Consider the following 11,168-nt stretch of genomic DNA (forward strand, 5'->3'; position numbering starts at 1 on the left):
CGTTAAATATATCTCGATGGATAAGACAGATGGAAACTCTCGTTAAATTAATACGATAATTTGGTTAAATTGAACACGATATAATGTCACGTGATAGGCAAAAATTACCCTCAATTTAGTGAGAAACATGGGAGTATCGATCTAGAAGTTTCCCGCGCATTATCAAAAATGCAATATTTTTACAGCTCGGCATGTTATTCACACACGCACCGGAAGTTCGTTTATGTTCCAACCAATCTTGCTAATCTAAAACGTTCAATCGTCAGTCACTTCTTGTTAGCGCCTAGGGTTATCGTGTATAACACCATTAATGTGCACATCACGCCAGCGTATTAAGTAGGTAGACACCGAGCAACGTGAAATAATTATTACAAGTACACCATGCAAAGAATCACGATGCTCTTTTTCATTTGATCTTGTATTCTTGTTTCAGTTTCATACAGCTCGTTTCTGTTGGTAATTTTGAGTAATTGGACGATGAAACTCGATATAATAATGTTGAACAATAAGAAGGTGGCGACATCTAAAATCTCTGTTTTGCGCTAGACTGGTTTTAGACTAGGTATACTAACGTTTCAACACGGGAAAGTGAAATTATTAGGTATTGAATCCTTAATACGACATTGTACCACGATCCTATTTAGGATAAGCTTCCCTTTTATTGTATTTGACAAGAATATTCCGGGGACAAATGACCGTGTAGTAAGCTCCCATCGGGAGCTTTACCTGTTATGAAATTTCTAGTGACCAGAGTAAAGAGAAGTCCTAATGTGGCCGATTTGCATGGAAGATTAGGGAAATTAGGTGGGCGTGCCACCTGGTGGTAGTTCTATCCAAACATTGCGGCACGCCTATTTACCTTTGCTTGGCTTACCTACCTGCTTGCACTTACTTAAGCCCATCATAGAAACGATTATACGATATAGCTTATTTGCCCTCACGATTGAGGTCAGAAGTGCTTTGACTAGACATGCTTTGTTGTGATAAAAGATTCACTCCTTATTGTCTTTACATTGAGAAATAAATACATATCTTTTCCAATTGTTTCTTCTTTCAATGTGTTCCTTTTACGTTTGGTAAGAATGGATTTTGATACCGTTATTACTCGAAAAACCATTTAATATCGATTGTATCTCGTAACAAATGTATACATGAGAACTAACCTAGAAATCTTTACGATAAGAGACATTTTTTTTGTCACATTCTTCCTCGTGTTCCTATTTATGAGAATGAATTTTTACTGTTACTAGTCGAAAAATCGTTTAATATCGATTGGGCCTCGTAACTAAAGTATATGTGAAAACTAACCTAAAAGTAAATGCCCTTAAAGCACGAAAACTTTCATTCTGATTTGTGCGAGCGATTCGAGATAAGATGTTATTTAAGGAAACTACCAGTGCTCCTGTAAGTTTAAAAAAACTCCAGTTCTGTAATAAATATAGTAAAAAAAAAAAATACATCGGTGACGCTGCACATAGAATTCACGATAAAAATAAGACCGAAAATTATTTTGAATCTTAAATATATTCTGGAATGTAGTTAGCTAACGTTATACGTTATCCATTGTAATATAAAATCGCGCATAAAATATGATTTTATTTTTATAGAAAAATCAAAGATATCAGAAAGATAAATGGTGTTTGTAATCGGAAGAAATATCTGAACGGTTGATAAGTTCATGCCACAACTGCAAGGAATACAGAAACGCGTAATAACGAAGCGTTTACAGAGCCAACTGCGGCGATTTCATTATCCCTACGGTTCAGCAATTTACGGACCATTACGGCAAAGTCCTACAGGCTATACTGGGCACGAGATAGCCACATCGTACCATCCATTATTCATCACCCACTTCTCTTGCCTCCGTTGTACAGTCTCGCCCGTTGACTTGCGCGCCCTCTACGCACTCTCCCTTTAAATCTTCCGTTGCGACACAGATTTTTTGCATTGCCGTTCCTTTTAATTAGCTGCTGATGCCGCTATTGTTAAAATTCGAATTTTGCTTCTCAGAATTTAAATATAATAACATATATCTTTTATCGTTTCTTCGTTTGTTTCTTTCATTTATCGTACAATGAATATTTATTATTAATTCATTAAAAAAGTGGATAATATATATATATATATATAATCTTTCCATAGTTTAAATATGGATATTGTAACCGTTTTTTATTCTAGTCTTTTTTCTTTGCTTATTTTTCAACATATTTTTACCGATTCTGAAAATTTATAGAGATGAAATAAAATATAGGAGAAAATTCAATTAAGGAATGAGAAGAATTTTGGATTATTTTTAACGGATTTATTGTTCTCGCGGTCATAGCATTAACAGAGATTGTCGGTGACGTTTGCGAACGGAATGTAAAGTTTTTAGAAGTCTGGCCATTCTAAATTTTTCTAACCTACCTTGACCTTGATGGCGATGAAAGGAATGCCGGGCAAGAAAGCCTACCAATATTTCGAGGGCGGAGTTGTTAAAGCAGTAGGTATTTCCTTTATAAATCTCCAAGTCACTCCTATTTTTCTTTAATCATTTTAACAAATTTTCATTTCTTTTCTTATTAAAATATAGTAATTTTTATGTTATAATATTCTTAAATGAATAAAATTAAAATAATATTATAAAAAATTTAAATATAACATTAATTTTATAATTACCAAAAATACTATAAAAAAAAAAATTATAAAGCAATTTATCCTAATATAATTTAACTCAGATGATTAGAATTCAAATGATATTATAAAAATAATTAAATACATTTAATATTAATTTTTTCAAAATAATTTCCATCTTTTTCAATAATCGGAACAAAAAATTTTCAACGTTAATTTGACCGATTTGGTAGTACCAATGTTAAAAATTTTCTCTTTCAGTAACTCACACTAGAATGATTGCTTCAGTAGCATTTTGTGAGTAACAAGTTTCGAAAATATATTCTGAATGCGCTAATTAATGCTGGAAAAAGAAGAGGAGAAATAATTTATAGTAGTTTTTTTTTTTTTTTAAGTTTCGTTTGACTGTGGAACAAACGAAGCCATACCAGTGCTATTTTAAAGGCGGAGTTGTCAGTGGAGGTATCCCCGGCCTCCAAGTCCTCCCCTTTTCTTTCAAACGCGTCCCCTTCCTAGAGCGTCTTTAAATCCAGTCCTCGCCCCCATCTAAACCGACCACCATGAAGAAGATCATGATGGTGGACCCGAAACGATCATTGGGAAGAAAAGACACTCGCTCAAATTCGGCACGGTCGCTTTTAATAAAGACACATTTCATTTTTTTTTTTCTCTATCCCTTCCTTCTTTGTACTCAAAAGCCATTGCTTGTCTATATATATATATATATATATATATATATATTTGTTACAATGGTCATGGTTCAGTTATTTTCTTCTGGGAAACCCATTCTTTCCTTTTGCATTAAGAGAGTATTATTTCTGTGATTGTATTTAATATAATATGAATGAAATTTGTTATTACAATTTATGTTACCGCTGAATATTTATGAACAGTCGTAGGTATGTATTATGTATGATCTTTTCGTGAGAAATTAAAGCGAGAGAGGTATTTGAAATTGTGTGTAAATGTGGATACATTCGTGAGGTGTTAAAAAGATAATATAAATGTATAAATAAGTTTCAGTGAAAAAAATTAATAATATTGACAAATGCAATTATATCTATATTATGTTAATATAAAAATTATTCATTAATAATTTATAAATTTTTTTATTCTATTAATATTTTATTATAATTTATATTTTTTGCTTGTTCAATCAATTAATAAAAATATTTTAATACGAAATTTTATTCTATAAATCGTGATAAAATATGATAGAAAAAATTAATTATTTATGTAATCATTGTTTATTTTTTTAGAAAAACATTTGTTAAATGTTTCTAATTGTTATACATAAAAAAAAAAGAATTAACATAATAATTGCTTTTAATTGTCTATAGTATATTATAGATGTAAAAGATATAAATAGATGATTCCCATGATATGCAAAGGAAATATGATTTTAATTGGAATGAAATTCTAATTGCAAATACAAATATCTTTTCCGCTATTATTGAATTATTATTACGAAGAAACGTATAATTAAAAAATGTAAATAAGTTTTGGCACGAACTATAATAAAACAGATATGCGCGTTTCGTTTTCCCGTATATGCATTTAACACCGTACAATGCGATCTTTATTCTCCGACATACGTTCGTATAAAAAATTCATGAAAAGATCTCACGTATGAAATCATTGGTTTAAACAAAACAAACGTGACTTGTGTTAAGCTGTTGCATCCATATCGCGAAATAACGATCCTGTTATCTGGTTCAATCTTCAAAAAGAGGAAAAAATAAATAACGCAATATTCTCGTCCCGCATCATACTCCATATTTTTACGTCACCAAATCCTTCTCCTTTCTCGTTCCGAAAAGTCTAGTCCCCCTTCCCTCGTCCTTTCCCCCTCCCTTACCCAGTCCGCTCGACCAACCCAAGTATCCATTCGATTTATATGTATTACGCCTATAGACGTTCGAATTGCAAATCCATGTCGTGCAGTCGCGTGTACAGGCACAGACTAAGCCACGGAGAGAGATGCATTATTGTTATTGCTGGCACTATCCTCACCGGTTCAACGACGCGGTGGTATTAATACATACGGTCGATGTCTTTCGTTACGTAACACTTAACTCGCATAATCCGGCCCGATAGACTCACTGATTGCGAGCTCGCGACCGTCTAAGTTTCCCTCTCGTTATATGGCTACAACATAGGTGCACCGACCGAGACACGTTAAATTACTTTCGCGACACTAACGTTTCCTTTTTGGAACGTCTCGTGTACTCGATCGGCCTCTCGAACTGGTTCTAAAACCTCACACCGGTGCAACGAATCTTTTGTGCGTTTCGATATTTATTCGTTATACTCGAGCTCTATACGCTTGCGAGTACACGGTCGAGAGTCATCCCCACCACTGAAAATTCCCCTAGAAGTGAAGCGACTAACTTCACACGGAACCAATACGTCATAAATTTTTTTAAACGCTTCGGTTTTCAATCTCTCTTCGTCTATTTATAAGACTAACGTATTGTCTATGTTCGCCGTTCGTGAATAAAGATAAAATAAGATTCGAATTTCGCGTCCCTGTAGCTGGAAATTCGTTCGTGGTTAGTTTCGAGCTGTGAGTTTATAATGAATAAACATTGTATTCGCCTTTTCTGGAAGAATAAAACGTAAAAGAAATAATCGGTTGACCATCTTCTTGGGCGTCTCGGGTTGTCGGATTACCGCAAAAAATGCCGAGGCAATGAAAAACCGAAAGCGATCGTCCCGCAATATCAATACTGTCGTTGAAAACGCTATCAGTTGTCCCGGTATACTCTTGGAAGGCGAGATTTTTTTCTCTTTCTTTTTTTTTTTTTCTTCTTTCGATCTCCGGCAAGAAAAGCAGAGTTAGTTGCGTGACAGAGCGACTAAAGTCCGTGGACGAAAGCAAGCGGAATATGGCGTTGCACGGTCGTCTGTCACAGGCCTCCCTCTTGGAATCTTAATGTCACGATAGCCCGCAAGCCCGCGCGCACAAAGACCATCAGTGTCCACCGTGAAACAGAAAATCATTGTAAACTCGAAACTCAATCGTTCATTATTCGCCACGGATGGATATCGGTGCTGGTTACTCGATTCGTCTCAATAGTTGCATTTATACAAAGTAGACGTCTTTGATCTAATATAGAACTCTCGTTAACCGAGCTTCTAAATATTTTTCGAAGATTTCTAATCTTCTTGTTTTCTTTCGTTCCAGAACGAACGTATTAACGACGAACGAAGGTTTAAATATATTCGTAACTACTCGAGACGGGGCCTACTATCTACGCAGCGCGATGAGGTGAGTTAACGTCCAATTAATAGAATGTACACTTGCGTATATCTTTAACTTCGTTTCCTTTTGTTTGTATTATACGAATTACGTGGTTACGATTTAGAAAACAAATAGCGGATCTAATTGCAATGTAATTGCTTCGTATTTAAGATTTTAACTGGAAATAGAAATTCGAGGAAAGTAAATTTGACATTAACGGATATCATTACATTTACAAAAAAAAATTTTAATCGTTACATTTATTAATTTTATTGTCCCGGTATATTTAAGATGAAATATAAAATGTCTTATTTTTGTCTTATATTCGATAATTCGATTTATATTCTAAATTTAAAATTTCATTATCAGAATGTTATTAAAATCAAAAGTTTTGTACGTTACAATTTTCAATATTGAAATAATTACGAGATTACGGACGTTTGATAAATACTTCGTTTATATCGTGATCACTGCATTTTCTAACTCATGATCTCTAGATAATTGCGGGATAAAAATAATGGCATTAGAATTTCGATTAAAAGCGGCCGTTTAAAAGCGAAGCGATCGTCAGTATTTACAAAGGTATCGGGCCACGTTCTCTTACAACGTTCGCATAAGTAACGATCTTCGAGCAATAGCTTACCCGCACCCTACCATTAGGTCTAAGTATTTATGGGCTCATTCATTTCGTTTTATGTTTCAATTTGGACGCATTGATACTTGTTTGTTTACGTGTAAGCTGCCACTCATTCATTCGCCTTTGGTCGGCATACTTCTAACCAACCGTTATTACCCCCTTTGTCGTCGCAAAACATACTTTCTTCATTACCCGTGGGCAGTTCTGTATCCTATCATTACATTACTTACCGCTCATTGCCATCTTGATAATGCGCTAATGAATCTTATATTTCCGTATTTATGCTTCCGCTACTTTCTAAATAATTATGAAATATGGCTCTTAGGCCAAACGACATTGAGCAGCTGTATTTCTTCTTACATGCGATGTCCGGATTTTCGATCTTATTAACTTCGATCTCAAGGATACGAAATGATCATGAGAATAATTTATGAATAATTCGTGTGAAAAACAGATTATTCATGAAAAAAAAATGACTGATAATCAAGATACGTATTTTTCACGCGCAAAACGAATGAAAATTAATAATTCATAGCATTATTTTAATTGCGATTGAATTTATGCAAATCGGTCCGCATTTCATCACGCTATAATAAACCTCTTAAGTCGACAATGGCATCTTGACACTCGAGTTCATGATTTAATGCAGCATTGCGCTGGATGTATATATATGCGTATATATTATCAATATTAAAAGCAGTGGCGGTATTAAACCGGGCAGCTGGCTTCTCCAATTACCTTAACGTCGATTTATTTCGTTTACGGTTAAAAAGAACCGATTCGAATCGGGGCGAAAACGATTTGAATCGCATTAAATATAGGTTTCGAGGTGGTAATTTCGAAATTTCGTTCAACTTGCATCACACTACAAATGGGCAACAGCCACTGGATGGAACGTGTGAATGCGCCTTAATATTACGTGTTCCATTCGCGGACAGGTTTCTCAACCGGTAAGGTAGGCCGCCATCAACTTTAACGAGTGTTCAGCTTGTATTTAAATAAATTGGCTAGCAATTACGTCTACGTAGGTGCTGTCTTCGCTGCACTCTTTTTCCTCTCATCTTTGCACCATTTACCCCCACCATCGTTACTCAACCTCGTGTTTTACCACGCAGTTTTCGCAGTTTCCAACGAGATTACCCGCGTGTAAAATTATCGTTAAGATTAGCTAACCAAAGACGTGAAACTGCCCCGTGTATATTAATCTGTTCAGCTATTTGAACATTCACGTTCCACCACACGATTTACGAGTGCAGCTGCGCAAAGAGGATTGGCAACCGTAAACGTTTCATTTTCCCCTTAGCGCGCTTTTGCGGTTGAATCTCGCGAGACCCGGCCATTTAGAATTTCTATTTAGACCCGAAATGGGGCCAGAAAATATTTATGTACCGTGTAAGTGTTGAGTCGTCCAGCTCTGTAACTTTTTTCGCCTACCGATGAAAATATCGGCAGCCGAGAACTGTAGAGAGCTGCAAACGATATTTTGCAGTCAGGTGATACTGCAGGAAACCGCCAGATGGCAAAGAGGACTTCTTCCATGTCCTTGGAAACCGAATCCTGCCTTCCTTCCTAATATACTGCAGATCGATATATATACCGGTTGTTTTCATTTTTTTTTCTGGTAATTTTTACACATTAATATTTATTATTTAAATTAGATCAAATTAAATTTTATATTTCAAAGAATTCAAGAAATACTATTTCTTTCTTTGTAAATTTTCTACATGCTAAATTTTCTAATACTCATTACGCTATATTCTCCATTTTGAATTGTTATAAATTTTTTGTAGAAAATTTTTTCTCTATGTCGCAATTTCAAAGATACATCAATAATATTCCAAAATATGTGCATAGCGACTGTTTTTCTTTTTCAATTGTTCTGCTCAAACACTTATTTTATGCTATAATTCTAAATATCAATCAAAATTGAGAATAGTTTTCCTTTAAAGTTCTTATTCGTCAAAAAATTTTTCGTATTATTTTTTTAACATAATTTCTTTTTCTACGTAATATAAAATGCAGTCCGTTTCAATGCACCGCCCAGTACGCCATTATCATCTACCGGCGCAAGTGGTTCTATATCACACAGGTTGATCCCCAAGAGTTTCGATCCGCGCGAATAACGACGACGAGAATCGCGCTTATCTGAAATTCTGACGCTCGTTCATGATCGAATATTCATCCTTGGCTTCCCCTGGGAGATGAAGGGAGGCGGTATAAGAAAGCAAAAGAGAAGAAAACGAGGCGAGGGGGAGAGTATACGGTTGGAGAAGGAAAGAAGAAAGAGACCAACCAAAATGAGAGTCGAACCAGTGCGTTGAACCATGCCGGAGAGGAGACCAGAAGAGCCACCACAGCGATGAAGAATGGATGCTGGTTTAGCAAGAGTGCAGATTTGCTCGAGTCGGGTGCAATGGCCCCCTTTGCTTTCGTGTCCATCTTCTCGTTGCTATAGCTACGCCGTCTAATACCTCCCACCATTTACAAACGGGCTGTTCATCCATTTTCTTTTTGTTCGAAATTCATAAGAAGAGAGAATGTCCATCATCCATTTTGGTATATGTGAGATCGTTCCTCTGATCATATTCCCTGATACTGTGGATTTATCATCACTAATATATAGTGCCGCGAAAATTAACGAATGTCTTACTACATAATAAAATGACGAATATTTAAGACGATTCTCTTTCAAAGCGAAGCAATAGCAATATATTTGAAGAGTCTGTTTAACTCGAAAACGATTTAACACTTGCCTCGTTACATGAAGATTATTATATGTTTTGTGTACATTCTTCTTATTCTATGGGATGAGCATCATAGGAGAGTTTGTAACGCAGGTGGATGTTGTTTTGATGCAAGAAATAGTGCGAAGGAAAAAAAAAAGAGAGAGAAAGAAACTTGTAATAATCATGAAGCCATCAGGTAACTGTCGTCGGTAGCTACAGTGTCCGGTTTTGTGAGAACAACCTTGGTCATTAAATAAACCCCTTTTAGTGGTTGGCTGGTTATCTTCAATGGTGTTTTAAAAGGGGCATTTAGGCCCATTTTGGCTACCCACACAGCCCCTGACACCCTTCCCCTTCTTCTGCGTTATGGTGGCTCTCTTCACGCCCCCACCATATTCGACACGCGTCCTACCATGCTATAAGCTTAAAGGCCCTGACTTTTACGATTCTGTTCAAGTGGTCATAAAACCGGAGTTTATTGCCGTCATGATTTTCAAGCAAACGGGCTGCCACCTGTCGGAGTCCCACAAAAGCGAAAACTGCATCAAGTCTCTTCATCAGGAGGCTCTATCAATTCGGATATTTGATGATTGCCTCGACAGCTCATAATAGCCTTTGAAATACTAATCGTTACCATGGAAATCGTACTCTCGCGTTCACGGTAGCGTTTTCCGATTTCAATTTATTATTTTTATCGAATAATTAATGTTTCTTTTTTGACGTTTAAACATACTAATTTAAATATCGAAACTTAATTTATATGAATCGTTTTAAATTAAAATGCTTTTAGATTATGCACGTACGCCATTATTTATCTTTATACTTATTAAGATTGCATCAAGTAAGATAGGTTCCAAAGAGGAGAATTTAAACTTGATTGCGAATGTGGATTGATGGCATCGTAAATAGTTGCGAAAGTTGACATTATCGCGATAGTAGACGTAATTTTAAAACAGAAAACGTATCCGAATAATTATTCATAGACTGAGTCATTCGGTGAATCGTAAAAATCAGAACCTTTTCCCGAGATATATGGCGAAGTAGGTGGGTTATATCCTAACATTTATAATGGCGAAAGTGAACGAGCAAATAGTCCGGGTCCGGCCCCTGAGAGCAGCTTATGATGGGCATTACTCGGCTCGTTACGGAATAATTTACGAGGTGCGAACCGCGGGGGCGATAATCCAGCGACATTTACATCCCAATAAACATTCCCGATACTGGTGGCGGCGCGCGCCACGGCGCTTGCCCACTTCCCTCCCGAACCTCACTTTTACGGCGTTTTAATTGTAGTCTAATTGGTTCGTAAAACGTCCAAGTATCTCGTAAAAGACGTTTATGATAACGTTCTTGTCGTTCGTACTGGCAATCGCGTCATCATTGAATCCACAGATAGACTGGAAACATCAGACCGGTTGAACCTGAATCTCGAATCGTATAGACGGGGAGATACGGTATTCCCAATTGGCCAAATATTTACAATCTTTCTTTTCTTATTCGTCTTTCTTTACCTTCATTTCGTTCAATCGCGTGACGATCAAACGTTTCCACGTAAGAGTCGATTCGCAAAGACCGTTTTCGACAATAACGATAATCACAAGGTGCCTTGGTTGATGTTGGTCGTTTGAACGTCTGAATGGATCTGGCAGCGTTAGTTCGCGACGAAATACAGAGGTGGCAGTGCACGTATCCCCACGAGCTGTGGGGGCGCGGAGACGGTGAGGGGGACGAGCGGGTAGGAAAGGAAACGTTGCGTGACGCGCGTGGCGTGCAGCTTTCGCTCTACCGTACGGCGGCCGATGTGTCTGTATCCACGGCTGCTCGCGTGTTTCCACTGGTGGGGGTAACACGGGGCGGTGCCTAACCAGTCATGGGCGTCGTTCCAAGTTGGAACTACTTTCACATGGCGTAGGAATTTTCGTGCTGTACCGGCGTGGTACTCGTGACG

The sequence above is a fragment of the Apis laboriosa genome, unplaced genomic scaffold, assembly GCF_014066325.1.
Source record: "Apis laboriosa isolate Shangri-la unplaced genomic scaffold, ASM1406632v1 scaffold17_cov146, whole genome shotgun sequence".
Classification (NCBI taxonomy): domain Eukaryota; kingdom Metazoa; phylum Arthropoda; class Insecta; order Hymenoptera; family Apidae; genus Apis; species Apis laboriosa.